Below are 25779 nucleotides of genomic sequence, written 5' to 3'. Positions count from 1 at the left end.
CCTGCTTGGGTGGGAGTTCTAGTTATCTGCATTTTACCAATCCCCTAAACACCACTGGTCTAAGTGATGCAGAGAAGAATGGCAGCTGGTTTCATGAAGGACTCTGAGTGTGGGAGTGCCATATCTATGAATGCACGGTACAGTAATAATTATAATATTTATATCACCTTTACTCTTACTCTTATTGTTTTTCCTCCTACTATTGTGTCCTCAGGACTTTTCCCTTTGGACACAGGAGATCAACAGATTTACAGTAATTTTTGCTGCCTATCACATGCAGTTGAAAACCACTGAGCCATATGGAATGCTACATTTGGCTCTAGTTGTTTTGAAAGGAAACAGTTCTGGAGAAAAATGCTGCTGCTATTCACATGGAGTAGGTCTTGGCTTTTAGTGGCCTCTGGTTAAGGGAACTGCCACCCAGATCCAGACCCCCTCTGTCAGCTCACAGTGATTTGACAACAGACCTTTATGGGTCACTTCCCTGGCCATGTGTCAGAGAACTGGGCTTTGAGAAGTAATTCTGCTTCAGCATGCTAAGTCTTCACTCTGGTTTGGAGGGAAATTTCTACTTGATTCCTTCCTCCAGACTTGATTGGATATGGTCTCATGAATGTTGGAGCCTCAGCTGGATATTCCAGAATTCATATTTAAGACACAGGTGGGCAGCCCTGCCCTAGCCCCCTCGGGCTCATTCAGCACCCCAAGGGGCCAGGTCTTTCCCCTCCAGTGCAGAAGACTGCGTGTCTGAGGGGGACTGGTCTCAGTGTGAGCATGGAAAGGGATTCCTTGGGGATGCACAATTGTTCTCATCTTCTACCTCTGAGGAGACAGGAACAGTCCATTCTGTATCGGCAAGGGGAGCCTATGGGTCAGGACTCTCAGAGCATGAAGTTAAAGTAGAAACTACCTTCAATACTTTCATGGAAAGGGAGACAGCAGACACCAAACACAGATGACTGAGGTTCCTGCTGCTGTGACTGTTTCTCAATTGGGGCAAAAGTCTCCAACTCTTTATGTCTTGATTTTCTCATTCCTAAGGAGACACATGGTGCTATGTTAGGTATTCGTTGGGTAACTATTTAGAGATTGCAATTACCTTGTGTATTTGTTTCCCAGGACTGCCATAGCAAGTACCACAAGCCATGTGCCTTAAACAACAGAAATGTATTGTTTCACAGTTCTGGAGGCTGGAAGCCTGAGATCAAGGTATCGGCAGGCTTGGTGCTTTCTGAGGCTCTGTCCCACGCCTCTCTCCTAGCTTCTGGTTATGGCCAGCAATTCTTAGTGTTGCTTGGCGTGTAGATCCGTTACTCTCATCTCTGCTTTCATCTTAACATGTTGTTTTCCCTGTGACTTCACATGACTGAAGCTTTCTTATAAGCAAGTCAATGATACTGGACCCATCCCATTCCAGTCTGACTTCATCTTAATTAACTACATCTACAATGAACCCATTTCCAACTTAGGTTACATTTCAAGGTACTGGAGATTAGGACTTCAATATATCCTTTTTTTTCTTAGGAGTAAATAATTTAGCCCATAACTTCCTGCTTCTTCTGAAAAATCCCAAGTCTTCTGTTCATTTTTATTTTTTTTTCATAGTAGTTAAAAAAGACAGGCTGGGTGTGACTCATAGCTTTGCTACTTACTATCTGTGAGTGGGAAAATTTCCCAAGCTCTTGGAGCCTCATCTTTGTCATCCCTAAAATGAAAATAGCTTACAATAGTGACCTCACAGGGAAGAGGAATAAGCGAGATGAAAATAGATACAATTTTTAGCACAGTTTTGGGCACATACTATAAGCACTCAATAAATATTAGTTAAATTATTATTATTATTCTTTCACTGTGTCCCTTAAGGAATTTTGTGAGTATTAGAAATATATTTCAAGCATCCCCAGGTCAATTTACTCATGAAACGCCTACCACGTACCCTGCAGAGTTCATAATATTTCTTGTGTTGGCTTCTGGAGCCCTGAGACAGATATTGCAAAGTTTCTCTCAGAAGATTCCCTTTGATTCTTGGAGCAGTGGCCCTACACAGGGTGCCCAGGGAGGCACTGCTCATTGTTTCCTGACAGCAGGATTTCTGTGGAGCATTTACATTGTGAGGGTCCTAACAGAACCCTAAAAAGACAGAAATGACCTATGTCTGTAAGAATGAGGTGCGTGCTCAGAACGCGCTTGCTTTAAGTTCACCTCAGAGCAGCTCTTTCTCGTCATCACATTTGTTTCTCTGGGCCCTGATTGTCCTCGAGGCCATGCTAACTTTCCAATACTCTGAGGACACCTTCTCTGACCCTTTAGCAAACTCAGTAGAATGCATGCCTCGTGGCTCTGTGAGGAAGACAGAAATTTCTCTCTCTCTCTCCCTCCTTCTCCCATCCCTACCCCTGAAATGCTGGCTGCTGTAACCCACTGAGTTTGTTATATGTATGGGAATCAGGGTATGTGACATTAAGTTATTTTTGAGCTATAAAATGAAGCCCGTTCAGGAGACATTAGAAGCTTTATTTCCTTTGACTGAGGAGATACAAGAGGAGAGCTCTTTGTTGTTACAGGGTCACGTGTCATAAATAATCTCATTCTCCTCTCCAGGCACATTTTTCTCTCAGATGCAATCACTTTCAATTTTTTTTTTCCCTTTACCTCCAACTTCTACCTGGAAATATGTTTTACAATTGCTATTGAGTACATGCCCTAACATCTGCTCAATTGTATATATGTAACACTAAAAATACTTCTATGATGCATTTGGATCTATTCCTATTCCCTATCCTACCCTAGCTTACCCCATTCCATTCCACCTCTCTCCTATTATGGGTATACTAGATGTGGCTAGTGTGTACCAGTATCCAATCCTCCTCTTTTTTTCTGGTACCTAAAGTAGGTACATCAGCTTCTTTGAAGAGGGGAGGGGTATCTATATGACTAATTTCAGCCAATGTGTATGGTTCTGAGTTGCTAGTGTCACTTCCACAAGGACCTATAGGCTGAAGACCTCTATTTCAGTTAAGGCATAATTCTGTAGGGCCAGCATGCAACCTTGCCGACTTCTTCCCTGCTACCATGAACCAATGAGGCCTCAGGCTGAGAGAGTGGAGCTACAGATCAAAGCTGCCTGGATCACTGAGTTGCCACATAGAGGATGGTGGCCCAAGAGGGTCATCCATAACCTTCGCAGCCTTTACGTGAGAAAGAAATTAACTGCTTGATGGGTCACTGAGATTTGGGAAATGTTTGTTACCACGATATAGTCTATCCTGTTCTGACTAATACAGTGTTCTCTACCATTTCATTTGTTGTTTAGAAATGCTGGTCCCAACTTGTTATGGATAGCTTCCTATAGTTTGCAAATCATTTTCCCAAAGCATCTGCCACATTGATAACCCCAAAGTATAGACAGAGAGAGGACTCTCCATAGTGGAGGGAGAACATAGACCACCACTGTGTCTCCTCAGGGTCTTAACTTTCTGGAGTTGGTGAATTTCAGGAATAAGGACTAAGTGGTTGTGTGACTAGGATCCTAGAGAGTTAGGTTGCAGTTGCTTCGGTTGAGGGGGGCTGTGGGGCACCAGAGACTAGGTCGAAAGGTGGCTGAGTAGTGGACTTACCCTTTCTGTGCGATTTTGCCTTTTAGATGTACATAGCTCCAGATTCAGGCCTTATATATTCTTGACACTTGAACTTCATTGCCCTCTGTTGATCCCTCTCACCTACCTTTCCAACCATTTTCCCCACACTCTTTCACAAACCTTAACTCCTGAGAAATACAATTAGGCACTGGTTCCCATTTACATATCACTGTGTTTCTGGGCCTTTGCATATGCTGTTCTCTCCATTTGAACTTTTCATTTTAGCTGGCACTTGGAAATCTTAAATCGATTCTGACACAGCTCACTGTGTCATTCTGTCTCATTCTGTCATTGCCTCTGAAATCCCAGTGATCTTTTATTTATGACTTTCCTAGCATTTGCCATTCTCTCCCCTATGCTTATTATAGTTCTCCTCCAATCTCATCTTGAGCTAAGCTGCTTCTCTTTTAGTTTTTTTCATAAAAGTCCATTCAGATAAAAGGGTTCCTATGAACAATAACCACAGTACATACCCAAAAGTTAGAAAATCCACTGACTTAAAAACAAAACAACAAGGTTAATTTACTAAAGTTGACATGGAAGGCCTTGTAGGCTGCCACAGTTCCCACATCCCCCAAATACTTAACAGACTTTTATCTTTAATGTTCTATTTCCACTACCGAGGATATCCTTCCTTACTTTGTCTTTCAGGGAGACTTGTTTATTCTTTAAATCCTGTGGAATAGATTGCTAGTATTTGCCTAGCCAATATCCCATCTCCCATTCCTCCTTGTAACAGAAGGAGGTTCTATTTCCTCAGCAGATTGAATGGCCAATGAAATGGAAAGTTTGTTGGGTAGAATTTCTAGAGAAGCTCCTAAAAGATAGTATCAAATTTGCTCTTTTTCCCTTCTTGCTTGGAACTTAAATGAGCTGTCTGGAGTTCCAGCAGCCATATTGGGGCCATAAGGTACACTTGTGGGCAGAAGCTGCATTCTAAGGACTATAAAGGAGAAAGATAGAAGGACCAGAGAAATACTGATGACATCATGGAACTCTATTACCAGCTGTATACTGTCTAATGCTGGGCTTCTTTTACATGAGATGAAAACCTCTATTTTGATTAAGCTATGGTTATTTAGATTTTTTCCGGTATATGCAGCCAAACACAGTCCTAATGGACATGCAGCTCAATGCAAATAGCTCCTCTTTGTGTCTATCCCTGTATTCCAACTAGAGAATTTTTTCACTGGGGCTCCCACAGACCTTCACTCAAACCTCTCTGATTGATCATAACATATCAGGATTTTCTGACTATACATCTCCTCTCCTATTAGACTGTGACCTCTTTGAAGGCAGAACATTTTCTCATTACTTTTCTCATCTGCAGTGATTAATGCCCCATAAGCAGAAATGAGTCTTCTCAACTGATGTTTACTGAATGGAACTGAGACTTGAAAAGCATTTAGGGTTTTCTGTTAACATGTAAATTATTTTGGGAAAGATATTATCTGAAGCCTACACCTTATTTGGGATTTAGTTGGCGAGAAATCAAGTCATGGGAAATGACACCGGATGGGAGTCTTAGGGAGGGGGTGAGAGAGATGAGTATGTCAGACTGGGCCCTGGCAGGAAAGGTGGGAACACCTGCAGTCATATGTTCCAGTCTGCCCAGATCTCCCGAGGCGGCTCTCCTTTGCTGTTATGTTTTCCAGTATACAAAACCTCACTCCCCTGGAAAGCCCTGAGAGGAGACTGCCTGCCTTAGGAATGCTTTACATTACCCCTCCTGCCTCTCTGAAAGGCAAAGCTTCTCTCCTGAGACTGGGTATCACAGATAACTGGCTCCTTGGGCATACTTACAAGTCCCTCCTGTGTGCCCCAACTTTGTCCCTTTGGTCCTCCCGAACCACTTTGGAAGGGTCCATCACTCTTGAGTTGCAAGATTAAATGAATGCATGTTTGGATAAGATACTTCTGGGCCCTAGATCAAAGCCTTCACTACTCGGGGTCTAGACCCCTTTCAGAGCAAGTATAAAACCTGCCTTCCCCTTCTAGTGAATTATGGGTGCAAAAGGAGAGAAGTACTGCCCATATCTGCCATATCAATACATCTTCTCAGGGGTAGAGCTCAGATGGCGTACGCAGAAACCACTGTACTGAGAAAATGGAAAGACATACTTTCTATTAAAACCACTCAGAATTTTATTGGCATGGATAGATATGATCCTTTGCCTAGGAAAACCCACTGGAGGGCAAATTAAACCATGCATCATCATATGATTATTCTCTCCTTGTAAAAATAATAAAAAATGTTTTGGTAGGTTTGTTCTGTGTGTTTGTGTGTCTGCCTTAACAAACAGTTCCAGGGCCTTTTTTTTTGTAAGTCACAGATCTGTATGTGTGCCAAACCAGTGGTAGGAGCTATCCCGCTTGCCACAGAAAAGGAAGAGAAAGCACTGAGTCGTTATACAATTTCACTCTCCTAAATCAAACCTTCCATTTGCCATGATTATTTACCATTGCTTTGTAATTGTGAGCAGACAGCTGAGTGGAGCTGGAAGTCTATTCATTCTTTAAAGTGACATAAAGTGGCACTTGGAGTCCCAAATGATAATTGTTCTTTTCTCCTTGTTAATATCTAACCGCTGCTAGGAGTTCTGTGCAAGATTCATTTAATGCCAGCTCCAGAAATTTCTGTGGGATTTGGCTCTTGGCCTCTTTTTGAAACCCAATTTGAAATCACCCTGAGGAACTGGGAAGGCTGAATTGATTGTGACCTTCAGTCAGAATTCCTCTCTAAATATTTTAGCAGCATGGAGAGTTTTCCCTTATTTACATTCCTCTGCTACTCAGTAGTGGTAGTGGGTGGGAAGCATTGGCCATTTCTCAGAAATGTTATTACTTTGAGGGCATTTCCAGCTCAACCTGAATCTTAGGAATCAGAATCTGGTAAGGACTAGATCTTTGGAGATTTCCACCTTAGTGTTTAGGCAAAAATTTGAAGCCCATGAGACCCACTCTGCAATGGTGGGTGGGTCCTTGCTTTTGGGGCTTCCCCTCACCCCCTACTGAACTAATCATTTGTGGGTGAGCTGCCAAGCCTAGTAAAACTTTCTGCTGATCACATTAGTGAGATACAGACAGCCACATCCTTTGGCTGTATGTGAGGTTTCAAATATCCTTGCAATCCTTGCTGATTAACTATAAGGATAGAAAAGTAAATATATGCTGCTATCAATGGGCCTTTATTTTTTTTAAGTTTTATTTATTTATTTTTGAGGGAGACAGAAATAGTGCAAGTGGGAGAGAGGTGAGGAGAAAGGGAGACAGAATCCCAGGCAGGCCCCCACGCTGCCAGGACAGAGCCTGATGTGGGGCTCAAACCCACGAAACTGTGAGATTATGACCTGAGCGGAAACCAAGAGTCAGTCACTCAACTGACTGAGCCACCCAGGCGCTCCTCAATGGGCCTTTCTATAGTACAGAGGAGCTCCTGCTATTCTTACCTCCTGATTTCAAATTCTATGTAACATTGCTGAGTTTCTGACATGAGTTGGAATAAAAAGCAGTAAGTTCATGCCTCTTTGGGCCTCTGGCTCAGAACTGCAGGTTTAATGGTGTCTAGCATTTATTAAACACTATGTTGGAAGCTCTGTGTTAAGTATTTCACATGAATAATCTCCTTTAACCCTAGGAGGTACCTCTTTCATTATTCCCATTATATGGGTAAAGAAACTGAGGCACAGGGAGACAAAGGAGCCATCCCATGGCCACACAGCTAGGTAGTGGTAAAGCCAGGAAGTGAACTCAGGTTGCTGTACTACCAGCTTGACTCTCCCTCTCTTTGACTCTGGAGCTCAACGGCCTTGAAAAGAGTCATCAGAGGTGACTCTTAGGAGGTCTTAGAAAAGACCTTCACTTTTCTGAATTCTCTGAGGTTTCTTTGGCACCATTTATACCTGAGACCATCAAACCAATAGGTGACTGTAGCCTAGAAGCTTTGTGACAAGACTCATGGGCTCGGGTTGGGAGAATTGCCCACCATTTGGTATTTGCCATGAGAGAATTTACTGGAGATTTCCATTTTCAGTGGTTGAAGTTTTAACATTTTGTCACATGTATCACTGGTTGTTTGAAGAAAATAAGGAAAGGAAAATAGGGGCACTGTAGAAGAGGAAGAGGTCTCACACCATCCCACTTTCTCTTATAGTTTTGAGTTTCCATTCATGAGCAGTAGTGTTTCAAGCATTTTAGGAATTGGATACATAGTTGAGAGAGTATGAGATGTGGCTTGTAGCCTAGAACCAAGGAGAGGTTCGAATATAGAGGTTAGTAATGCAAGCAGAACTGAAAGGTTCTTTTCTCTTTCATCCAACAAAAGAGAGGTCAAGGGCTTTCAAAAATTGGTGACTGTGGAAGTTTGGAGAGTTTTCATATTACACATGCCATCTGCTGACTGAATAATAGTCATAATTTTCTCCTAATTGATTTTCTTTTTTTGTTGCCAATTTTAAGAGTGCTTGCCAATAAAGGTGTGTGTATACTCTGGAGGTGGTCATGGTAGAGAAGGGGTGAGGGTCTCAATAAACCTTCCTAGCACCTGCCTGAGAGCTAAGGCGAAGCCCTGGGCCTGTGTGCATGGTGCCGCTGGACATAGAAGCTCTGTGACCTTCTTGAGGATTTGGAGGAGGCCAAGCCAAGCATTCCAGGACTCTTTCTATTGACTTCTGTTGGGGCCACAGGACTAACACCATTCAGATCCATGAGAGAATTTTGAAAGGAAACTAAGGCATTGTCAGTACAGGGTATGCCCAGGGTCCCCATCAATCACTGAAGTTTACCACTTGGTAACATCCCTTCCAGCTGCCTAACTTCCTTTCAGCTGGGAACTCCCAGTGTTCTTGTTCAGGCCAAGCCTATATTGTTTTGCAGTGTGGAGTGATATTCTTTTTCTTCCATTGATACTTCTCAGTTTAGGGATGCAGTTCTAGATATAAGTGGAGCTGGAAAGCTACCACAGCAGATTTCAAGGACTGCAGATAGCCATCAGAATGGTATCTTCTGGTGTTCTCCCCAGGTAGCAAAAAAACCTCAGATTAACTCTAAACTCTTTAGAATTAAACTTCACAGTGTCTGATAGATTGTGCAGGTCACCTTTGAGTCATTATAACCCACATCATTAGAAGTCTTAATGCAAAATTGTGGCTCCCTTATTTCTGGACCTCACAAGGGATGTGCCACCGTCTCATCTCTCAGGTCCTTCTCTGTCCTGGTAGCTGGGCTGGCATGAAATGAGTGATAATTGCAGGTAAGCAAGGAAGGCCCAAGAATGCCCAGCAAGGTAGTTCTAGATGGACTGTTGGTGTTGATTCAGAAGAGGTGGCAAAGCCGACTTTTCTCATTCTGTGCTTAACTTCTCTGGCTTGGTCAGCTCACACTTTGGGCAAAAGATTTTTCTTTGCCAATTTAGGAGATTTTTAATAAAGCAAACTGATTTATTTGAGGACTCAAAAAATAGCCTCCCAAGGGACAGACATCAAAGGGTGCTATAGACAGGAAAAATTCTTTTACCCCTTCTTTATACTCTGGGAGTTTCTTTTCCTGTGCTTACCATTGCTAGTTTCTCGTGTGATTTTTGTGTTTCATTTTTATGATTCACAGGTTCCTGAAGTTGAAAGAACCTGGAACAGATTGTCCATTGTTTTGAGTTATCCTTGCAAATTCTCTCTCTTGGCCCTACACAATGAAGGAGCTGACTCGATAGCTATTCCCTTGAGGTTTGGAATAATTCCCATTGCTGCTATTCGAGCAGGCCAGTACAATCATTTCCTCATTTTCTGCTCAGCACCTTGTCCCTCAGTGGTAATGGAATAATAGTGAGTTAGTTTATAGAATCATTGCATTTATGGATCTTTGCACTTTAATTAGAAATGGCCTGGGTTAAGAGAATTGCGTGACATGGACCCTAAAGGGGATTTTAGAGATTAAAACATTCCCAGAGATAACAATTTGAGGTTTCCAGGAGGGCTCAAAATGATACGAAGTGCTTACTTTTAAGTATAATTAGGATGGTGTTCACAAGTAGATTTTGGCCTGTACCAAAAAAAAAAAAAAAAAAAAAAAAAGCCTTCTTGGAAGAAAAACAAATTTGGGCTTTTGATCGATTTGTTTTTATTCAGAAAAGCTGAAGTGGAATTAATTTTATGTGTGGAGAACTGGCCATTGCTTTTACTGTGGACAGGACTACAATAGGAAAAAAAGGAACATTTCCTTCTGAAGTGAATTGAGAACTAAAGAGCTTATGGAAAATAGCTTTCAAATGATTATTTTTGTTTGCTTAAATGCTTGATTATGATGATTGTAATTCCAGCTATACACAGAGAGAGCATGGAATAAAAAGCTAAGCCTAGACTCCCATTATAACAAAACCCAAAGAACACATCACACTTTATAAAATCCAAATGCCCACAGGTTTCCTGGGACTGCTGAATGAAATAGAAATACACAGCTCAGGTCCTACTGATTTGCATTTTCAGGGCCAGGAATTCTTTCTAGGCGTCATTTAAAAGATGTACCTTGGCCCTGGGTCACTGTAACAACTTAAGAAATGAGACCTGAATTTGGAATTTTCTTGCTTTGCATGCAAAGGTTGGTCCTCTGGATTACGACAGGAAGCCTCTACGGGTGAGTAATACATCTGCAGATGGCTCAGGGTTCCAGACAATAAGCTCATTCCAGTCCCTGAACCAGACAGTTTTGAGTGAGATGATTTCATGCCGGCTCTGGAGGCGATGCCTCCTGCTACAGCATCGCTGCTGAGCAGAGCCCTGTTGACAGTGACGTTCCATGAAGCAATTCTTGTTCTTTGAGTGGTAAGAGTAGAATCATTACACACATGCAGTCACTTTAACTTCTCAGACTATAACCCCCATGAATAATACCAATAAATTTTGAACCAAGAGCCTAAAGCCACAGTGGCCAGAAAATCAAGTAGAGAATTTCAAATGACTTTGGAAGATCCAAGGACGGCCATGGGAATTTAAAGCTCTGATCCTTTCTGGCCAAAAGCAAACCAAATACCCTTGCTTCTGCCCTCATCCAGCTTTGCATCACGCATGCCATTGCATTGCATGGATCCAGCCATTGCATCATGGCCCCAGGGATGGCGAGGATGTGGTTGCAAGAGAACTGCCAGTGCTGGTGGAAGGCTCAGAGGGCCGGTGGATGGCTTTGAGAGCGGTCCATTGTCAGAATGTGAGCCTGCCTCAACCTGAGGAAGGACTAGGGCCACTTGATAGCTGCTGGTCTGCTCAGCTGGGTTGTCAGTGGTAGCAGAGGCTGGAGGCAGAGGGTTCTGTACACAGGGTGGGAGGAGGGATGCTTATAGGGCCCTTGTCTACACCTGCTCTGTTGTAGGGAAAAACAGAGGAGCTTGGTGTTGGAGGCTCAGTTTACTGCCTCCTAAACAACAGCAGCCAGTGATATGTCGTGCCAGTAACAAGGCGGCTCTAGTACACTTTGACTTGGCTTTTTGTTTCATTCGGTTTCAAGAATGTTTCTGAATAGTTTTAAAAAACATTCCTTTGTCTTCACCCTATCAGCTCTGAAGCTCTGGAAAAAAAGGCCAAGACAAGGACAGCAAGGACACCTCACATTTGTTCTGACTGAAATTGACTTTCTTGTCTCCCTCTTACTAAGACCTGTTGCTCTCCCCCATGCTCCTTGTCTCATTAAAGGCTCCATCATGCACTGTCATGCTCAAGCATGGGTCTGACCTTCAACTCTGTTTTCTCACTTCTGCATCACAGTCGATCAATCAATCAGTTACCAAGTTCTGTCTCTTCTACCTGCCCAAGACTTCCTTATCCATCCATTCATCATTGATCCATCCATGCATCCATCCATCTATCCATCCATCCATCCACTTCTCTCTAGCCCAAAACTTGCTGCTGTTCACTCAGGCTGCTAGCATGTCTCTTCTCGGTGGCTGCAACAGTCTCCTCACTGGTCTAGGGACTGTATTGAGCAGCCCCAGCTCACTGCCTGCCTCCACTCACAGCCAGAGTGGTTCTTCTGCAATGTTGATTAGATTATGGTACGTCTCTACCTACAACCCTATCGAAAGCTTCCTGTGGCCTTGAGGAGTCTAAACTGGACTCTTTGAGACCCATCTCCTGCCTCTTTCAGTGTAATTGCATGTGCAAAGTCCCATCTTCTATCATTCTTTGCACTTCTATTTCCTCCACCTGAGTGCTGATGCCTCCACTGTCCCTGGCTACCTCTGCCTCCTCAGTTACTCAGGACTCAACTCAGGTGTCAGGTCCTCTGAGCTCACTGGGACTCTCCCTCCTAGGGACTTCTACATCCTGAACCCACTGTAACTAGGGGGACTGGGTAATCTATTGTCAAAACTAGAACACTCATTGGAGTAAAAGGGGGCAACTGTACATATTATACATGGACAATGGGGGGTAAATTGGGACTGACCCAGGCAAACCAAAATATATGGTCACCCTAATTATGGCATTTATCACACCTTCAAATTGCTTGTCAACTGGTCAGTCCTCCCCTCCCCCTACAGACAGTCTACAAGTTCTCTGATGACAAAGAATACACAGTTTCAATGTAGTTGCTTCCATAATAGGTTCTCAGTACATCTATTTTTTTTTTTTTATAAATAAATGGGACAAATATGGCTGAAACAAGTAGAAGTCTGGTCATGTGGTCCCAGATTCCAGAGTTGGATGGGCGAACATTAGTCCTCAAACCCTGCTAGCAGGCCTGGGTGTCTAATGGAGTAGATCTTCTCTGTTTCCTCTCTGAAGAAGCCTTCAGCCATCACAAATGGCACAGAGAAGGGGTGTACTAGTTTACCTTGCTAACATCTCCCAAATTCTGAATTCTAAGGTGCATCTAGCTGAAATGAAGCACATGGGTTGGGTCCAAAGTATGTTTCATGGCAGATTAAGCACCTTATGATATTAAGACACATTACATGATAAATGGGTTCTGGGCCTAAATAAGTCATGAAATTAAGCATATCTCTTTATTGCTAAGACTCTTCTTTCTACACACTGTTAAGCAAGCAGTGTTTCTCAAATTTAGATAGGACCTGTTCTCCTTACCTCTTCTGTCTCCTAGACTTCATGTTCCATGGAACCCACTTTGAGAATTAATAAAATCATGTTACATCTAGACATCTCTAGATAGGTGAAAGTTTTGAGTCCCTCAAGGTCAGGGCTATACTTTATGTCTTCCCATTGCCTAGACTGAGACCTGGCACATAGTCAATGCTCAAAAACTGTTTGTTGCATGTGGACTAGAATATCATGCATTCAACTGAGGATAGAAAAGCCTGGGATTGAGGGAATTCTGGTAACCCCGCCCTGCGGCATCTCAGATACCTTAGCGATAGGAAGGGTGCTGACTTGCCTAAAAACGACATGGGAAACAGTGAGGCTGGTGGAGCTTCACCCTCCGAGCAGTGCCCTCCTTGGCCTCACACTGTTTCCATCCCACCCTCCCAGCGTCCATTCCCACAGGATTTGACTGTCAGTGTCTGTTCGCCAAAATGCTAAGTTGATGAGGCTTAGTCTTACTTGGTGATGTTTGCTTAGATGCTTCCTGCTGACTAACACTCTCGTGGTCTCAAAGGGACACAGCTTGAGTGGCAGAAGGCCAGGTGGCAGGGCTTACGTGGAGCAGGACCCTGCCCCCTCTACTACACATTATATTTCTCACTCGACTCACTAGTGAGGCTGGCCCTGATGGTGTACCAAAGCCAGCTGTTCTCTCCAGCACTGGAAGGAAACCTTATGGGTCAGCATTCAGAAAGGAAAAGGCTGAGGATCTTGGCTTTGAGACATCAGGAAAGAAAAGCACAATCTCAACTTAAAACTATCCAGTGATGGAGGAAAAAAATATAGCAATCACAAGTGCAATCCAGCTCCCATGGCACAGGTTTAAAAAGTCTCTCCTGAAGAGGATTTTGCAGGGTAACTGACTTTTTCTTTTGAGATACCATTCCTTCTTTCAAATTTATTATTTATTACAGAATGAAAAAATTCTGTGAAGCTACAAGCCTCTTTTTCCACTTACCCTTTTCCCCACCTTTTAAAAGGGGGAAAAATCAAGAAATGCCACAGTGAAATTTTGGAGTTGAGCCAATAAGAGCTGTAAAGTGAGTCCAGCTGAAGATCATCACCCACACCTCTGCTCTGAGCCAGTGATAGTGGGGCTGGAGGGGACTCTCACATAGGTTCCTTTGCTCCCACAAACAAGGGTCATCCTCTTGGGTCCTTTCTGGCCTAACCTGCTACTCCAATTGGAACAGCAGGCAAGAGCCGGGGATTTCAAAGTAGCTGAAGTCCCTCCACTGAGCACATGGGATGAGGACACAGAACCAGAGTCCTTCTGTTTAGCTTAGACTCCCCTGCACCAGGCCCTGGCGTGGTGCTTGGCTGCCATGGAATAAATAAGGATGATATGTAGCCTCGTCACTTTAGGTCAGATTTTACCTCTAATTAAGTTCTGTCTCAGCTGACTTTGCTATCACACAGATTAGGAAACACTTTGGATTTCAGGGCAGTTTGGATTTCTGAACTACTGATGACAACTTGTAGACTTATACTGTCATTTCCATGTATGGCTGAGTAAACCAGATCAGAAAGCTTAGGGAATTTGGCTCAAAGCCTCCATCTGTGACTGGGACCCGACTTGGCCTACTTCCAGGGCCTTGTGCTTTCTGCTGTATTCTGCCTCCTCCTGGCCACATGAAGATGCTCTGTTTGTGTTTTCCTGTGTTTTTGTAGCAGCACTTGTAGCTGGAGGACATCCTAGAGCTGGAAAATGAGGGGCTTGAAGGTTCTTCCTGACCTCACATTTCATGATGAAGGAAATGTACGTACCACTGTCTAAAACACACCTAAGTAAACACCTAGGAAGAGAAATCTGTCTGCTTTAGGATAAAAAATGCAAGACCCTGGCACCTTTCGGACCAAGTGGTATATGTGAGTCCCCAGATCCCTCTGTGCTTGAGGTCACTGCTCAGGCTACAGCAAAGGTGATCTTAACTGAGACAGGAGCCTGGGGCTGGTTAATGTTACACCTGCTGGGGGACAAAATAGAAGCCACTAACCACATTATAGGCCCCAGAGCTGTAATTAGAGCTCTGATTTCTTTCATTCTTTTATGGGTTTTTTTCAGAGTGGTTGAAGGTGGGGGAAAAGACCCCCCCTCCATTAAATTGGTGAATGTGTAGGTATACATTTCTCTTCTCATCTATCTTTATTTTGGAGTGTGTTTAAGGATACATAGTATATGCATTCCTCTCCTGTATATCTCTATGCTTATATCAATTCATAAATAAAATATATAGCTGCTTGGCTAAAATGTATCACTTGTCTGCGAGATTCCTCTTGCAGGTTAATGTCTCCTGCCAGGAGAGCTGCCCCGGTTTGCATTGACTTTCAATGACCTACTTGTATGCACTGGCTTACGCAGGGTTTAACAAGTGACCTGGCAGATATGTGTATCTACATGTATTCCTCATTCTTATACTTTTAAAGTATTATTTGACTTCATTCTGCCAAAAATCAATAGTATGTGTATAAAGTTAGCTTTGCCATCACATCTTTAGATAAGAAAACTGTCATGAATAGATATTTTTATAAATGGCTGAGAAGAGGGAGACTAATTCATGCTGTTTACCATTCTATGGCCGTTCTGTTATTGACATAATTGGCATTTTCCTGATAATTGCCTTCGGTATCCTTAGTGCCTATGGGGGAAAGGACCTTCAAGATGGAATCCACCTGAAGACTGGGCATCGTGCAAGTTCACTTTCTGTTGTTGAATGTGATCTGAGACTGAGGTTGGCGGTTGTGAATTTTAGTAGGTTAGTGTCAATCACGAGAGCTTATCTGAGTCATATTTGGCCTAGAATTGGAAATTCCTGAATAATGTGACACCCGAGCACTGGGTAGTCTCAGAATAGGAAGTTGGTTTAATCTCCAGGATCAGATTTTAAAATATGATTCCTACAGTATTTACTCATACTGAAGAATTTCATCTTTTAGCAAAAGTCAATGTTTTGAATTCCTCTGTTACCCTTGCAGGAGGTATTTATTGTTCAAATCAAGCATTCAACTGGGACCAGAGAGTAAAAAAAAAAAAAGAAAAGAAATTTGATAAACCTCTTTGCTTATACACATCTGTGAAAACAAACAGAACAAATAAGATGGGATGATAAAACATAAATTCCTATAACATATTGTAGAATACATTCAGCCAAGTCAAGCTCTTGGTGTATTGAGAATAACTATTTCTTGTAAACTAAATTACAACGTTGGATAAAAAATCAATGTACTATTATTTATATTTCATTTAATCTAGATGCTTTAATAATGTCTATTTGGCCAAATACAGTATTGATTTTTCATTGCTGTGGGATTCACTTAACCTCAGGTAAAACTAAAAACTATACCCAAATTGCCTACTCTCTCTTGTAATTGTCGGTGTTTACAGTGGGAAAGAACGCTCTGAATGTAGGCAATGGATGGAGGAAGGAGGAGAGATGTAGGAGTTTGGTTTTCTGCATGCTTCCAATGGGCAAACATGTATAGTAGGTGTGAGATAATAGAAAATAGACACGTTCTCCTCCCCACTCCCCACTAGGCTCCTAACCCAGGGCTCCTGACACTTCATAACTTGCTAAGTGATCAGAGCTCTAGGAGCACCACTTGTCCTAATATTTGTCTCTGTCCTGACCCTGGGCTCCTAAGACTCTTGTAAATTCCTAAGTGATAAGAGCACTTAGGAACATTTCTTGTTCTAATGAGGCAACTCTGGGTAGGCTCCTCGATGGGGGCTGGTCACCAGAAAGACCAAGCCATGATTAGAAGCTTGGAATTTTCAGTCCACCTCCCATTCTCCAGAGTGGGGAGAGGGGCTCAAAATGGAGTTAATAATTGGTCATTTCTTTGTGAGGAAGCCTCCATAAAATTCCAATAACAAGGGATTTGGAGAGCTACCAGGCTGATGAACACATCCACACGGGGAGGGTGACCCACCCCAGCTCCATGGGAACAGAAGCTTCTATGCTCGGGACTGCCCAGCACTCCCCCTATGTACCTTTCATCTGGCTATTCATCTGTATCCTTTACCATAACCTTTAACAAACTGGTAAACATACGTAAGTGTCTTCCTGAGTTCTGTGAACCTTTCTAGCAAATACTTTGAACCTGAGGAGGGGTCATTGGAACCTCTATCTGTAGCTGGTTGGTTAGGAGCACAGGTGATGACCTGGACTTGCTCCTGGCGTCTGAAGGTGGGGGGCAGTCTTGCGGGACTGAGCCCTTGCCTATGGGACTTGATGCTATCTCTGGATACATTGTGTCAGAACTGAGTAGGATATCCAGCTGGTGTCTGAGATTTGCTTGTTGTTGTGGAAAAACCCACACACATTTGGTGACCAGAAGTATCTGAAGTGGTGTGCTGTATGTGTAGTAAAAGGGGCTCACAAGAATGAAACACAGTAGGGAAGAACTAGGTTTTTCTCATTCAGGAAAGAAAACAATCTGGGTTTTTCCTCTAGAGTAGGGTAAGCCTCAAATTGTTAGAGTGCATTTTCAAATCTTGACAAGGCAAGACTATTGCCAACCAAGGTATCCAGTAAGTCTATGACAAGAAAGCAGAGCAATCTAGTGGAGGAGTCTGCATCAGATAAAATTAGAAATTCCAGTTTCTATTTTACATGAACTTTATAAGGAAATTGGCTGGATTCTAAATGGGCTATCCAAATACTAAAAGAAAAGAAATTCACATACAAGGCTGGGGCGGGGAGAAGAGTGAGCAGTAGCAACCTTGAAGGCCTTGCCCAAGCTTCTCTGATAGGCATTGTATACTATAACTTCTAATAATTACCTTATTTTATTATTTTAAAAATTTATTTGAGAAAGAGAGAGAGAATGTGAGCAGGGGAGAAGGGCAGGGGGGCGGGGGGAGAGAGAGAGAGAGAGAGAGAGAGAGAGAGAATCTCAAGCAGCCTCCATGCTCAGTGTGGAGCTCCATCCTATTATCCTAGGATCATGACCTGAGCCAAAATCAAGAGTCAGATGCTCAACCCACTGAGCTACTCAGGCACCCCTAATAATTGTCTTATTTAATTCTTATGGCTTTGTAATTTACATGTCAGTGTTTCCATTTTGCACATGAAGAAACTGAATGCTCAGAGTGGTTAAGTTACTTGCTTAAGGTCACACAGCTCCTACTTAGCAGGACTGGGATTCTAGTCTTTGTGGGACAATATGATCTTTCTGCACATGTTCCATGTGGGAAATAGAATTATGTCTAAAATAACATTATCATGAAGATTAATATTAACCATTTCAGTTTGTGTTTATGACTTGCAACATTTTCATCTATAAGGTAGAGGAACTGATCAGAAGATCACTGAGGTCCTACTTATGGTAAAATTTAATGATTTGATATTAATGGTAAGGAAAGGCTGAGGTTACCTCTGGCAGTTCATGAGCTGAATCTGGTTTGCAGACAGGTTTTGTTTTGTCTCTTGATGGAAGAGGCAAATGCCTGATGTTTAAGATTTTTTTGAGCAAACATTAAAACAAACAGAAAAGCTTATCTAAAAATCTGACTTCCAGTTTTTCTTGAACAGTCATCAGATCTGGCAGTTGAGTCTGCACTCCTGAAAGGTAACAGTCACTTGCTTCTGAATACCAGCTGTTCACTTGAGATGCTGTCTATAATTCTTCATTCGTCGTAGCCCCCACCAATCCCTAATGTTTACTGACTGAAGCCATATGTTGATTGCTTTTACTTCTTTTCCCCTCTTCAAATCTGGTAGCTCCCCTTATCTCCACTGCCTGCCTTGCCCCCGGAGGCACCTTTAGGTAGGTTTCATGATACAGAGAACAGTAGCAGCTAGAAGTACTGACTTGCATTCAAGAAACTAACATGTCACTGATCAGTTCTGTGATCTCTGGCTAGCCCATTAACCATTCTGAACCTCAGATTCCTCTTCTGTTACGTGGGAATGATGAATGGTTTGGGGAAGATTAAATAAAATAGTCCATGATATTATGCTCTGTATATGTTAACTGACCCTAAGCCATTCTTGAAAACATTCTTTAAGGAAATTTTGCCCCACCACCACTCCACAGAGGATGCTATACTGATAATGTGCCACAGCCTCTCAAATCCATGTTCACAGCTAACCTTCGAACCACCTATACCCTTTCTAGACCATTTCCCCCTCCCTTTCATGCTTTCTTTAGCCAAGTCATTTTTGATTGTGCTTCAGACCATTTCCAACACTATTATAATTACATAGCAACGCCTTTTCATAATCTGAAGGGGAACAATTAAGGAAAATGTGCAAGGGCTTCTGTCCTCCACCCCCAACACTCCTTCATGCAGCTGCTGTCGGCACCTTTCTTTGCCTACTGAGAAGAGATGTCCCTGCACTTTTAGGCATTTGGCTACTATTGTGGATCTTTCCATTGTCACTCCTGTGTCAGGGGCCTGAAATAATAATATGGTGTTGCCCATCATGTCTGAATCACTTTTTCTTGATTTTAATCAAGTGTCAGCGATGGTGGCAGTACATGCACTTGGAACGGACAATGAAGAGTGGAGCTTGGAATCTGAATAGTGACAAGTAAACAGTAACTCTTGGGCTGGATGCAGGTTTTCAAAGAGTCCCAGGCCTGACTCAGCCTCAAATAAGAGGAAATACAGCCTGTGGGGCCCTTTACAGAAGTAACTGACCTGCATTTCGGCAAAAGCATGAAGTTCAATCAAAATTAGAGTGGAGAATGGCTTTCTCCTTGTATGAATGAGAAAGGTGAGACACAACTTTTGTTTTGCCTGCTGAGTTCTCTGTAGGGTTTATCTGTTTGGACCAAGTGTTGAAGCCTCATTGCAGGGTTCAGGTTAACCACTGTGTGTCCACCTTGTGAATGAACAGGAGGACTAGAAAGTGGGTGTTTAGAGCTTGTGCTGGGCAGGTGCTGGGACAAACAGGGAAGGAAGTCTGTGTGGATTTACAGCCCAACACTGGCCCTTCCCTAGGTGTCTGTTTCTTTCTGTGCTTGAATTAGCCAGTGTCCTTTTTGCTCTACTTGTTGGATTATAGCTCAGAGCCTTGTTGCATTTTGTGGCAGGAACATGAGCTCTTACTGGAGAGGTGGAGACGATGTGGCTCACTCGCACTATCTTCATGTGTTTCTTTCTCTTGGGGGTTCATTTCTCAAGTTCAAGATGTGGCAAAGAAGTTCCAGGTCTTCTGAAGAGCCAAACTCAAGGCTGCTAGCAGGGCATTGGCAACAAAGGAACTGCTGCCTTGGGACAGATGCTGTCAGGAATACATTTCATTTCTTCTTTTAAAATTTTTTTAATGTTTATTTATTTTTGAGAAAGAGAAAGAGAGAGAGAGAGAGAGAGAGAGAGAGAGAGAGACACGAGTGGGGGAGGGGCAGAGAGAGAAGGAGACACAGAATCCCAAGCAGGCCTCATCTGAGCTGTCAGCACAGAGCCCGACACGGGGCTCGAACCCACGAACTGCGAAATTATGATCTGAGCCGAAGACGGAGGCTCAACCGACTAAGCCACCCAGGTGCCCCAAGGAATAAACTTCTAAGCTTTTCAGGGTACTCAAGCACGGCTGAACAAATTCCTTGGATGGTTAATTCTTATGCTTTGAGAGCAGCTTCCATAATACAGTGCAAACACAGAATATAGGAAAGTGTTGTTCAGTTAGGCATCCTGTGGGCTCTGAGTAAGTGGATCTGTTTTGGGAGCTGCTCTGAGAAATCTGGAAACCAATCATTACAGATACTGAGTGTGTCCTAAGCTCTTTCCCTTTCCTGCTGGAGGGCAAGGAACACAGGAGCAGGGACTGTGGGACAAACCCTGGGGGCTGCCATTGCCACTTTATAATCTTAGGCAAGCCACTTCATCTCTATGAGCCTTGGTCTTCCTATTTTTTAGACAGGGATTACTGTATTCATTGAGATGATGGATGAGGAGAGCGTGCATGCTTGTATCACTGTGTGCCTGATGTCTCACCATAGCATGTGTTCAAGAAATGTCAGTTTCATTTTCCCTTTCCGATGCCCATGTATTTGCTGTCCTAGCAGAAAGTGGGTTGAAGGCATGGAGAGAGTGTTTAATATTTTATCTGTTATTCATCATTTACTTTCTCTTTTCTAAAGCATTACAGCTCTTTTCTGAGAGGTAAAGAAGGCCCTAAGAAGATTAAATCAGCATGTAAATTTCAGCTTAGTTCAAAGCTAAGCCCCTGAAGAAATCTGTATTTTGCAGAGAAGCTGCAGCTGCAATAGGGACCCAAGCACAGGAGCTGCAAGCAGGTGCACTGGCAAGGCCATCGGGGTTGCTTGCCTTGGCGCACTGGTTCTCAAACAACGGACAACAGGATAGCCTGGAGGGCTTGCTACCCGGGACCTGAACATTTGCATTTCTTATGATTCCCAGATGATGGTGATGCTCCTGGGCTGGGGACCACACTTGAAGAAGAAATGCCACTTAGTGGGAGGAGGCAGGCAGGCAGTGGAGACTCCTGGGCTCTGGGCCCACAATGTCTTTAAGTAGCTGTATGACCTTAGGCAAGTAAGTTACTTGAGCCTTAGGAGACACAGCTTCTTTGTCCAACAACACACAAAAGGATAATTTGGAAAAAGTGTAATTTAGACCAGGGTTTCCTAATCTTTTTTTCTCTAGTGGGTGGTCACCCCAGGCCCTGCTGGCCTGATGGGGGTGCTGAAGGGATCAATATGGTTGCCCATCTGTAACGTATCCAGAGTGTTTTGCATACAGGCTGGGAAAATCTGACCAAGCGGTTAAGAGCATGTGCTTTCATGCTCTGGAAATCTTAGGATAGGTACTCCTTCTGCATTTCCATGTGGTCTTGCAGCTGCTCACTTAGGAGTCAGCCTCGGTTTGGTCAGCTGTGAAATGGGCACAGGGTTCCTACCTATATCATAGGTTTGTGGTGGATATCAAAGGAGTGCATGTAGAATGGTTGGCATGAAAAATACCTTGCACATAGTTAACGCTAATAGCACATTATTATTACCATTAGCAGTTATTATTTCCATTTCTAAAATTCTGTGATTCACTCTTTGTGCCTATCCTATACCTTATTGGAAGAAAGGGATAAACTTTCCCTGTTTAAAAATGTAAAAAGTTAAAAAAATTTTTTTGAAGGGGGAGTGCTCTAAAAGCATGCTTCTCAATCTTTAATATGCATCCAGATCATCTGAGGGAGGACCTTATTAAAATGCAGGTTCTATTTCTTCTGGTCTGGGGTGGGGCCTGAAATTCTGCATTTCTTTTCTTTTTAATTTTTTAATGTTTATTTATTTTTGAGAGAGTGTGAGAGAGTGAGAGCATGTGTGTGCCCATGTGGAGGGGAGCGCAGAGAGAGGGAGAGAGCGTATATGAAGCAGGTGCTGTGCTGATGGCACAGAGCCCAATGCGGGGCCTGAAATCATGAACTGTGAGATCATGACCTGAGCCGAAGTCGGATACGTAACCAACTGAGCCACCTCCAAAATTTTGCATTTCTAAACGGCTCTCAAATGATGCCTGGTTCACAGAACTAGACTCTGAGTAGCAGGGCCCTTGAGCAGTCGTTCACGAACTCCGTTGCATATTGGAATGATTCTGGGATCTTTCAATGATCCCAGACCATTGTCCAAAGCAATTAAACCATAGTCCCTAGAGACAAGGGACAATAGTTGCAGCTTCCCAGGTGATCCCAGGGTGCACAGTTTCAACACTGGAGCTTTTCAAAGTTGGCTGTGTATTGGAGAACTGAAAAAAAAAATAATGATGTTTGGGTCCTGCTTCCAGAGAGTCTGACTTGGTCTGGATGAAGTCTGAGCACTAGGGTTTTTAAAAGCTCTCAGATAATTCCAATAAGCAGCAAAATTTGAGAACCTCTCTCTGAAGTCTAAAGCAGTCTTTACTAAGGCACAGGGAGAAATTGGATTGATTCATATTCCAGAAGCTTCAAATAATTAACTTCCCTTCAGATGGACCCCTCTCTTCCCTAGGATATTTGCACTGAAATATGGCCAAAATAAGAACATGTTTTACTCTTATTTTAAAGGCAAAAACCTGTTTAACATCTGCATTCAAGAAGCTGTGTTGTCTAGTAGCTCAGAAATCGGCCCGAGAGAGCATTCAGCTCCTAATCCCTTTCACCACTGCCTTCAGTGTGACCTTGGGAAATCTTTTCATGTTCCTTTTCCATATTTCCTCCTTTGCAAAACCTGGCTAATCCCACACAGTGACCACAGGACTGGTGTATGGTCAGATGTGACTTTAAAAACATTCCTGCTGCACGTCTCCTAAGTTGTTGTGATCTGCTGACTAACTTTGGACATTTATGCAAATGCACATTTGTGAGTCTTGAAAATATGTCCTGTTTGAACTACAGTCTTCTATCTCTTCCCTCTTTTAATAGTACCAACCGTTTCCTGTTCTATTCACACAAGGTTTAGGCTTAATGTACCCCAGAAATTCACAGAAATCAGCAAGAAAGCAGAAATGGTGTTTGAAAGCTGTGCTGAGAAGGCCAGCTGTACCCAGTCAGTGCCCTTCTTGATACCCCAGGGGAAACGTCCCTCACTTGTCTGCGTGGCCCACCTGGTGCCCCAGCCCACGCTTCTGGGTGATAGCCCGAACTCCAGCTTAATGAAATGGGCTCGTGCATCGTTGTTTCATTAGCACTTAGCACACTGCCCTTACGTGCTTAAGAGGTGCCTGTTGAACAAGTGAATGAAGTGGCAGAAAGAGGTAAAATAAGACAGAATAGAAACGCCAATGGCTTCCAGAAAACAGGTTGGAAACAATATTAAAGGCAAAAAAGAGAAAATAAGGAATTTATACTAATTGATACTAATAAGGAATTGATCACTAGATAGTGAAGGGAATGAAGTAAAGGAATGAAATAGCCCAATGAGGTAGGTGTGGGAAAAGCCTGGAGGCCTGAGGGAGGTGTGTGAGGAGTGGGGAGAGTGAGGACGCCCCTGAAACAGCCAGAGAAAGAGTGAAAAATGACAGAGAATGGAGGGTAGTGAGTGAGGCGGGCCTGAGGGAAGCTAAAGGTGAAGGGAGAGGAGTAGAAGCTGGGAAGAAGGGGTGGGGAGAGAGAGAGGGCTGTCACAGGGGCCGGGAGTCTTTCTCCTTACCGAGAACAGCCCACTATGGCTCTGGCCTGAGAGAGACAGGCCTGCAGGGAGAAGCCAAACTGGTACAAGTGAAGTGGGTCACTGTCAGGGATTACCACATTTTCTGGAATTGGATGTTTTCAAATTGCATAATACTCCTTGTTCTCAATTATCCTCTACAAGAGAGCAGAGTCCCTCCTGTGGTCCAAATCCTCCCCAGCTGAGCCCCAGACATCCACTAGGAACACCACAGACAACTCCTTGGCAGGCTTTCCTGCCCTTCCTTCCCACCACATCCTGCCCTCCCCCCACAGGGCCACAACTGCATCTCCAGGCATTTCCCTTCCTGACTTCTGCACACTGCCTTCTAGGCCACCTTCCTGTTCCCCCAGGGCCTCCACCAGCCCATTCACAGCCTTTGTGAAGATTAGAAAGGGGCCCATGAGGGTCTCAGGCAGGTGAATTAGAGGAGGGTACAGGTAAGATCAAATAAGACTCATCTCACACATCTGTTCTAGGGTTCTAAGAAGGTTCTAAGAAGAAACTCTCTCTGTGTGATGGGGGTGGGTGCATGGGTAGAGCAGTGTTTGGGGAAAGTTTTTCATCGAAAATGATACTGGAGCTGATTTTTCAAAGATGAGCAAATTTTCCCTGTTCCAGGTATTCTTTTTTGATGGGGAAAAGTGGGATGAGGGGAGAGGCCTTCTACAGGGACGGGGACAGCAGGCGCAAAGGAGCAGCGATGGGGAAAGTTAAGATACTCAGTATTTTTGGAATGCTCATATAAAAGGCAGTTAAGAGGGGCTGAGTGATGGAGATAAGGTTAGAACAGGTAAGAAGGGCCATGTCACGAAGGAACTTGAATGCCAGGCTGAGAACCAGATGTCAACTTCGATGAAACAGGGAGTGTCTCTAAGATCCCCATGGGGAGACTGTAGCCACGTCTGTTCTTAGTGGCTCACTGCAATGGTGGACTTGGAAGCCAAGTTGTATCCACTTGTTTTGGTCTGTTCCTTCAACATAACTTCATGCCAGGTTTGTTTATGATAACAAAATGGACTTCCTTCAATGTCTGTATCCTTTTCTTGTCTCCTATACACAGGTGAGAATTCTACTGAACTGAGGTGGCCTCAGGGAAGAAGAGAGATGAGAAAGGGCCTTGAAAATCCATTTGATGAGGTGGATCTTGTGAATCTCTGGTTATTGGGGCCATTCAAGGAAACAGCTCCCCCACCCCTGCTTTAATGGCCATACCTGGGAAGTGACTATGTTTTAGCTCCAGCAGCAAGAAACACTTGGGCTAACAGGGCATGCACCATGAGTCAAAGCCACAAAACAGAGAGGAACCCAAAGTCTGTTAATCATCCGGAGTTTTATAAGAGAGGCACTTGGGATAAGGGGACATTTATGCCTTTTGCACTTGGCTTCAACTTGATGACATGCAGGCCTCAGTCAAGAACTTGGTTTCAAGTTGACAGGCTTGATAAAAGTCCAGCCAAGTCTGTCTCATAAATGAGACATCCAACATCTGTCTTCAGAGAAGCCAGTAAATTATTATTATATCACTGCTGATAAGGCTGAGACTCTCTGAGGTTTCTCTCAATAAAGAAAACGTGAATAATAATGACTCTTCCCAAAATGTTCCCTCAGACATTTAAAATCCATTGTCTGTTGGTAATTTTTAAAAAGGTTGGTTTAATTATCTCCCCTTCTTTAAGTCTGGTGGCTTTAAACACCTTAGTTTTAACACAGATCTTTCCAAAAGTTGACCGTGTACCTGCAAGCCAAAGTGAAAAGCATCCCCACCCTTAGATCACGATTTTACCCCCACAAATTCCCCCTTACACACACACACACACACACACACACACACACACACACACACACACACACACACTGGCCTTCTAGCTCCTCCTGCTGGTGACTGCTCAGCTCTGTTTTTAACTTTATAACTGGGTCAACCAATTGATTTAGGTCTATGAATA

At 43.4% G+C, this 25779-nt stretch overlaps 1 long non-coding RNA gene across 1 annotated transcript; it reads left to right on the top strand.

The window, feature by feature from the left end:
* On the top strand, positions 1-25418 carry LOC120224554. Its single transcript, XR_005526607.1, has 2 exons — positions 1-137; positions 24897-25418. It is a non-coding gene; the product is annotated as an uncharacterized LOC120224554 (long non-coding RNA).
* The last annotated feature ends 361 nt before the right edge of the window (positions 25419-25779 follow it).

Source organism: Hyaena hyaena, unplaced genomic scaffold (assembly GCF_003009895.1).
Source record: "Hyaena hyaena isolate Hyena2069 unplaced genomic scaffold, ASM300989v1 scaffold_1200, whole genome shotgun sequence".
NCBI classification, from domain to species: domain Eukaryota; kingdom Metazoa; phylum Chordata; class Mammalia; order Carnivora; family Hyaenidae; genus Hyaena; species Hyaena hyaena.
This window is presented reverse-complemented; position numbering and strand designations above follow the sequence as displayed.